This window comes from Chinchilla lanigera, unplaced genomic scaffold (assembly GCF_000276665.1).
Source record: "Chinchilla lanigera isolate Chin_1 unplaced genomic scaffold, ChiLan1.0 scaffold00023, whole genome shotgun sequence".
Taxonomy (NCBI): Eukaryota; Metazoa; Chordata; class Mammalia; order Rodentia; family Chinchillidae; genus Chinchilla; species Chinchilla lanigera.
The window spans coordinates 22,816,174-22,822,883 of NW_004955424.1; the positions used below are offsets into that span (position 1 = coordinate 22,816,174).

The 6,710-nt window shown below is 41.3% G+C and overlaps 1 protein-coding gene and 1 pseudogene across 1 annotated transcript in view; one reads left to right on the forward strand and one right to left on the reverse strand.

Annotated features, from left to right (window-relative positions):
- Pex13 (peroxisomal biogenesis factor 13) overlaps nt 1-6,710 on the reverse strand; it is a 31,151-nt gene that overhangs the window by 16,606 nt on the left and 7,835 nt on the right. The window lies entirely within an intron of this gene.
- Nucleotides 63-2,882, forward strand: LOC102025481 (annotated as a pseudogene).

A 6,710-nucleotide genomic window follows, 5' to 3' on the forward strand; every position in this document is an offset into this window, starting at 1 on the left:
TGGAACATTTTCATTATCCCAAAAAAGAAATGTACATTTTTAGCAGCCACTCCACATTTCCTACTCTTCATCTTTTTTTTTTTTTTTTTTTGTACTGGGGATTGAATCTAGGATCTTCGGACTGGGCTATGTTCATAGCCATTTAATTATTACTATTATTATTTTTTGAGACATGGTCTTACAAAGTTGCCCAAGCTAGGCTTGAACATGTGATCCTCCTGCCCTGCCTGAGTCTCCCAAAATGCTAGGATTACAGGTATGTGTAATCATGTCCAGGTCTTATTTCTCATCTTTGGTAATTGCTAATCTACATTCTGTCTCTATAAACTTGTCTACTTTGGATATTTCAATTATAGTTGATTCTTGTTTTTAAGGTAGTAATGTCCTATCCAGTTTTTGTGAACTCTAATTTAGCCAAATCTCAGTCACTGTTCCCAGAAGAAAACAAAGGTTGAGGTTCCTACAAGTTTCAGGTCACATTATCAACCAAACAACATAGAGACTGGCTTTACTAATAATATGTTTGGTATTTCTTAACCCAATGAAGTTGATATACCAGGATTAGTAGTTACACCTGCACTGTGCATGCCCATGAATGACAATGGAAGTGCTGGGAATACTGATTTTAGGTTAACAAATTGCAATGAGTAGGTTAATTTTAAAATATGGAGTCTACAAATAATGATGCTTTAGAGCCAAAGATGGCTGCAGCCTGGTGAGTGAAGCGAAGGCTGCAATGAGCTGTGGCATGGTGCGGGAAGAACGCAGGAGACAAGTCTAAGGCTCCAGATGGAAAATCATAAATCAGATGATACTATCAATGAAAACTTAATTGATGTCACTGCCAGAAGAATTAACTAACTTCCAAAACCAAACGGGAGTCTACTTGAATATGGATCAACATATACTGGACTTAATGTTGCTTTCTGTGGCCTAAGAGCAAAGTTTTTTTCGGCACACCTTGCATGTGACAAAGGCTTGTTATAGCTGCTGGCTTACCAGCGGCGGTGATCCTACTTTTGTCAGCAAATGCCTCTTGTGCAAGTTTTGTAAGTTTACCTCTGAGTACAGGTGAGTTGAATTGTGAAACCTGTACCACGACAAGGCTGGACTGGTTGGTTTAGTATCCTACTTTCTTGGCTATACCTGTGAATGGTGCCCTACCAGTTAGGTATCAATCAATGCTGCTAACCAGAGAAAGGAAACATCTTAATGTGCTGGATTAGATTATCCAAGCCAGTCTTTAGAAAGATACTATTTCTCCTTTTACTTACTTCAGACTATGTTTGCAGCATACTTTGGGATTAGACAATATAAACTACTTTATAAAGGCTCTTCAGTTATCAAAATAGGCCTAGAAATTCACTGACTTAACCAAATATGTATGCAAAAATGAAATAGTGAAAATAACCTGTCTCTAGTGTTAAAAATAAACACACAGTTGTAATTTAGCACATGAGATATATGGCTACATAGAGCAAAAGGCTAAACCTCAGTAAAGACTACTCACTTAAACAAGAGTAAAGACAAAAGTTCTACTCAGTAGCAGAGTGTTTGCCTAGTGTGTACAAAGCCCTGGGTTTAGTCCCTAGCACTGTGCCAAAAATAAAAGAAAGAAAAAGAGCATAACTTCTCTATAAAAAAATGCTGAGGCTTTATGATAAATGAACTCATGATTTTTAGTGTTTTGTCACAGACTTCTTTCCCTAAGCATGTTTCCAAGGTTCCATTTCAGGTTGAGTATTCCTTATTGAAATGCTTGAAACTAGAAGGATTTTGGATTTCATTTTTTTTTTTTCCCCAGATTTTAGAATGTACACATATACTTAATGAGAACTCTGGGTGGAACTCTGGATGGAACTCTGGGATGGGACTCAAGTCTAACTATGAAATTCACTCATGTTTCATATGTATTTTATATACACAGTGTTTGCAGTGTACTCAATTTTTACTGAAACCATCATATGAGGTCTGTGATGGTTTATCTTGTCACCCTCACTGGCTTGAGACACATAGGAGATTACTAAAGCACATTTTTGGGAGTGTCTGCGTAGGTCATGGGGGATACCTGGCCCTTTCCTCTCTGGCTCTTCCCCTGTGACTTCTTTCCTGGCTGCCATGAGGTCAGCAGTTTCCATCCACTATGCTCTCTGGTCATGATGCTTCTGGCTGGGAGCCACTGACCCTGGACTGAATCTGACTCTGTGAGCCAAAGTCACCTGTTCCTCCTTCAAGTTGTGGGTGTTAGGGATTCTGTCCCAGCAACAAAAAGCTGACTAATCCAGAAAACTGGTATGTACCAGGAATGGAGTTATTGCTGTGATTACACCTGACCAAGTAGTTCAGAAGCCTTTGGAACTGGTTTAAAGAGCGAGTTTAGAAAGATTTAGAGATGTGTGACAGAGAAGCCCTAAAATGCTGTAACCAGGGCTTGATTCTGGAGGGAGCTCAGAAGACCTGAATGCTGACAGGAATGCAGACACTAAAGACTACACAATGAGGTTTCAAATGGAAATGAGGACTCTACTGGCAACTGGACTAGAGGTCAATCATGCTACATTTTGGCAGGTAATTTGTTTATGTAGATGCCCTAAGATGTTGTGAGGCTAAGTTTAAAGGTGACAGACTAACTTATCTGGGGAAGAGAATTTCAAGGCAGCCCAACATTCAGGCTATAGCATATGTATCGCTAGATGTTTCTAGCTAGATGCATAGTGAGAATTTGCAGCAAATAGCAAAGTAATTATTTGATAAACTTGCAGTTTGGCCATGAAAGGAGGTATGACTGCTGAAGTGATTAGTGCCACTAAAAAGAAGTCAAATGTTGGGTGCTGTGGCTTACAACTGTAATTCCAGCACTTAGAAGGCTGGATCACCATGAATTCGAAGCCAGCCTGGGTTACATAGTGAGTTCAAAGCCAAAGCCAGCCTGGACTACCCAGAGAAACCCTGTCAAAAAGGAGGAGGAGATAGAGGAAGAGGAAACAGGGAGCGGGGAGGAAGAAGAGAAACAACTAAGAACTTTATACTAGAACAAAAGGAAGGATGCCTTGAGGGCATCTAAGGAATTAGCCAGACCCCACCAATCATAGGCTAAGGGGAATAAAAGTGTAAACTCCTTTGACAGACTGCTTTGAGAAAAGGATGACAGGGTACCCTGTACCCTGCTTCCACACAGCTCCCTAGTAAATTGCTTCCCAGGATTTATTTCACTGTGCTCAGCTGTACAGGTACTGAAAGGCCACTGCAGCTATGGTTCAAGGGGACCTGGCTGTTGCTTGAGCTGATGACAGACCCTGGCATCACTATGTGATGCCAGTTTTACAGGGATGCAGAATATAAGAGTTATAGGGTCATGGAAACTTCCACCCACATCAAAGGAAGGCCTTGGAGGACAGGCAACATGTGATGGAGTTAGAGTTTGTGCCAGCAGCCCCTGAAAGATGGACGTGTGAAACTATGGGAGTGAGGCCTAAGCTGTAAAATGGAGACCCTAGAAAGTTGAAGATGTCAGCAACGTGGAATGTCTGCCAAGAAAAGCTGTAGGTGCTAAATGGAGCCAGCCAAAGAGAGAGACCATGTGGCCTGCAACTGCCCACGCCCTCTAGAACTTACATCTGACCACCATGTGCCCTAGATGCCAAACACGGAACCACAGAATTTAATGCTTATCTTGTTGGGTTTTGGTTTTGCTTTAGTTTGATTTAATTCCCCTATTCTTTGCTTTTGAAATTGGAATGCTGACCCTAGCTTATTATATCTTGAGAGCATGTAATCTGCTTTTTGAATTTTATGGGGGTTCCCAATTAAAAAGTTTTCCTTGAGTCTCAGAGAAGATCTTGGATTTAAGATCTTTGAGTGATGCTGGGACTACTGTGATTTTGGAGAAAGAATTAGTGCATTTGTGGTTGTATGCAGGATAGGTATATCATGTTAGGCAGAATTATGAGATTACTGTCTCTCTTTGGAGATTAAGTATGGTTTAAAGAGATGTATTTGGATGTCAAATTAATAAGGAGTAGACATGTGATGGTTAAACTTGAATGTTATTTTGACTGGCTTGACGGATACCTGGAAGATTAGTAAAACAGACTTCTAGGTGTGTTTGGATGGGTCAGTGACCTTACCAACTGTATTTGGTCCCTGGCCCCTTTTGTTCTGGCTCTTCCCCTCTGATTTTTTTTTTCCTGGTTGCCATGAAGTCGGCAGCCTTTTTTCACTACACCCTTAGGCCATGACATTTCTGCCTGGGAGCCAGCTAACATTGGATGGAAATGTCTAAATCTGGGAACCATAATAAACCTTTCCAAATGCCAGGTGTGGTGGCGCATGACTGCAATCCCAGAACTCAGGAGGCTGAGGTGGGGGAGGCTGAGGCAGGAGGATCGTTGTGAGTTTGAGACCAGCCTGGGCTACAATGTGAGCTCAAGGCCAGCCTGAACTGCATAGCGAGACCCTGTCTCAAAAAGACCAAAAAAAAAAAGGGATTGTCACTTCTTTTTCTAGGATCTTAATCTTCAGGCTTTTAAATCCCAACAGATTTTTTTTTTTTTGGTATCAGGAATCAAACTCATGACCTCAGGCTTGCCAGGCAAACCCTTGTGCCACTGAGCTACATCCCCGGACCCCAACAGATTATTTTCAAATGTATACAGAGGGATTAAAAACTCTGCTGAGTTGACTTACAAGGCCTAATTTGCAAGTCACAGTGCCATCTTATTAGTAAACCAAAGTGAGCTCATACTGCATGTTTAGAAAGCACTCCAGTTTAGAAGCTGCCCATCACTCTTCCATTCACACTGAGTGTGACCTTGCTCATTAAATGTCCCACAGTCCTAGCCCGCCCCCCCCTCCCCACAGTTCATGAAGGGTGGCACAGAAATGGGGGCACAAGTTCATCCAGTAGGCGTCATGGGGGGCTACCAGTCCTCATGGACAGTTCCAGGGGAATCAGTAAACATGGTTCCAATCTGAGAGACAGGGGTAGCAAAACAGAAGGGACTTTGGAGACAGATTACGGGTTTAAGAGAAGCCAGAAACAGTGACAAGGACATTCATCCACGTGTCAGGGAGCCACTGGCCTCTGAAAGACAGTGGGGAAAAAGCACTTCTCTGGGGAAGGTACAGGCAAGATGAACAAGGATGGGATTCAAGGTCAGGCTCCAGGCCCAGCAGGGGGCTGGAGTTGAAAATCAGTCACCAGGAGCCAGACATGGCGCACACCTGTAATCCCAGGACTTGGGAGGCTGAGGCAGGAGGCTCGTTGGGAGTTCGAGGCCAGCCTGGGCTACAAAGTGAGCTCAAGGCCAGCCTGAACTGCATAGTGAGACCCTGTCTCAAAAAGACAAAACAAAAAAACCCTTTCCTCCTTTAAGATTCAAGTGTCAGGTAATTTATCCTAGCCACCAAAAAGTAATATAAGGTCAGGTATAGAATTTTTCACTGTGATGTCATGTTGGTGCTCAAAAGCTTTGGATTTTGGATGTTTAACTTGTACTTTATTACTTTTTATTGCCTAATTATATTATCCACACTTATCTGAGGGAAACTGGTGCTATTTACACATTTTGGCTGTCATGAGTAAGGCCACTGTGAATATTTATATACAAGATTTGGGCAGACATGTGTTTTCATATTTCCTGGGTATATACCAAGGAGTAAACTGCCGCATCACAAGGTAAATACATGTTTAACATTTGGAGGAACTGCCAAATTATTTTCCAAAGCAACTGCACTGTTTTATATTCCTACGACTACTGTATGAAGGTTCCAGTTTCTCCACATCCTTGCCAACACTTGTCGTTTTTTATTACAGCCAATCTAATGGGTGAGATGTGGTATCTCTCACTGTGGCCTTCCTTTGCATTTCTCTGACGGTTAATGTTGAGAATCTTTTCATGTGCTTACTGACCATGTGAAAATATTATTTGGGCCAGGTCTGGTGGCACATGCCTGTAATCACAGCAATGAAGAGGTTGAGGCAAGAGGATCGCCATGAGTTCGACGCCAGCCTGAACTATATAGCAAGACCTTGTCTCAAAACATCCCCCTGCTCCTGCCCAAAAAATATATATATTTTTGGAGAAATATCTATTCAGATACTTTGGCCACTTTTAATTACATTAGCCTTTTAATTATTTGTTTTTATTATTGAGCTGTGTCAATATATCTTTTAAAACTATTTTCTGAACAAAAGTTCAATTAGTGTTTACACACTGCATTTAATTATTTTATGTCCTTATTATCTTCTGAATTAGAACCTCCTTCCCCTTTAATGTCCCTAACCATTTTAGAGTCCACCTAGTTTTTTTCCTAGAATGTCCCACATTCTGGATTGGTATCTTCCCAAAATATTAACATGTCCCTTTACCCTTCATATTTCCTATTAAATGAAGATTGTGGCCAAAGGCTTGCTAAGAACCAGGTTCAATATTTTGGCAAGAATAATTTGTGAGATGATTTTTATTGTTTATTTCATATCATACTACATTTGGAGGCACATAATGCCAGACTGCCTTTTTATTTGTGAAACACAGTTTGATTATTTGCTTATGGTCATAGCTAGGGTATGGCAGTGGTCCTCAACCTTTTTGGCACCAGAGATTAGTTTTGAGGAAGACAATTTTTCCATGGATCAAGAAGGGTGATTTTAGGATTAGTCCTCATAAGAAGTACAACTTTGCTGTGGGTGGTGGCGCATGCCTGTAATC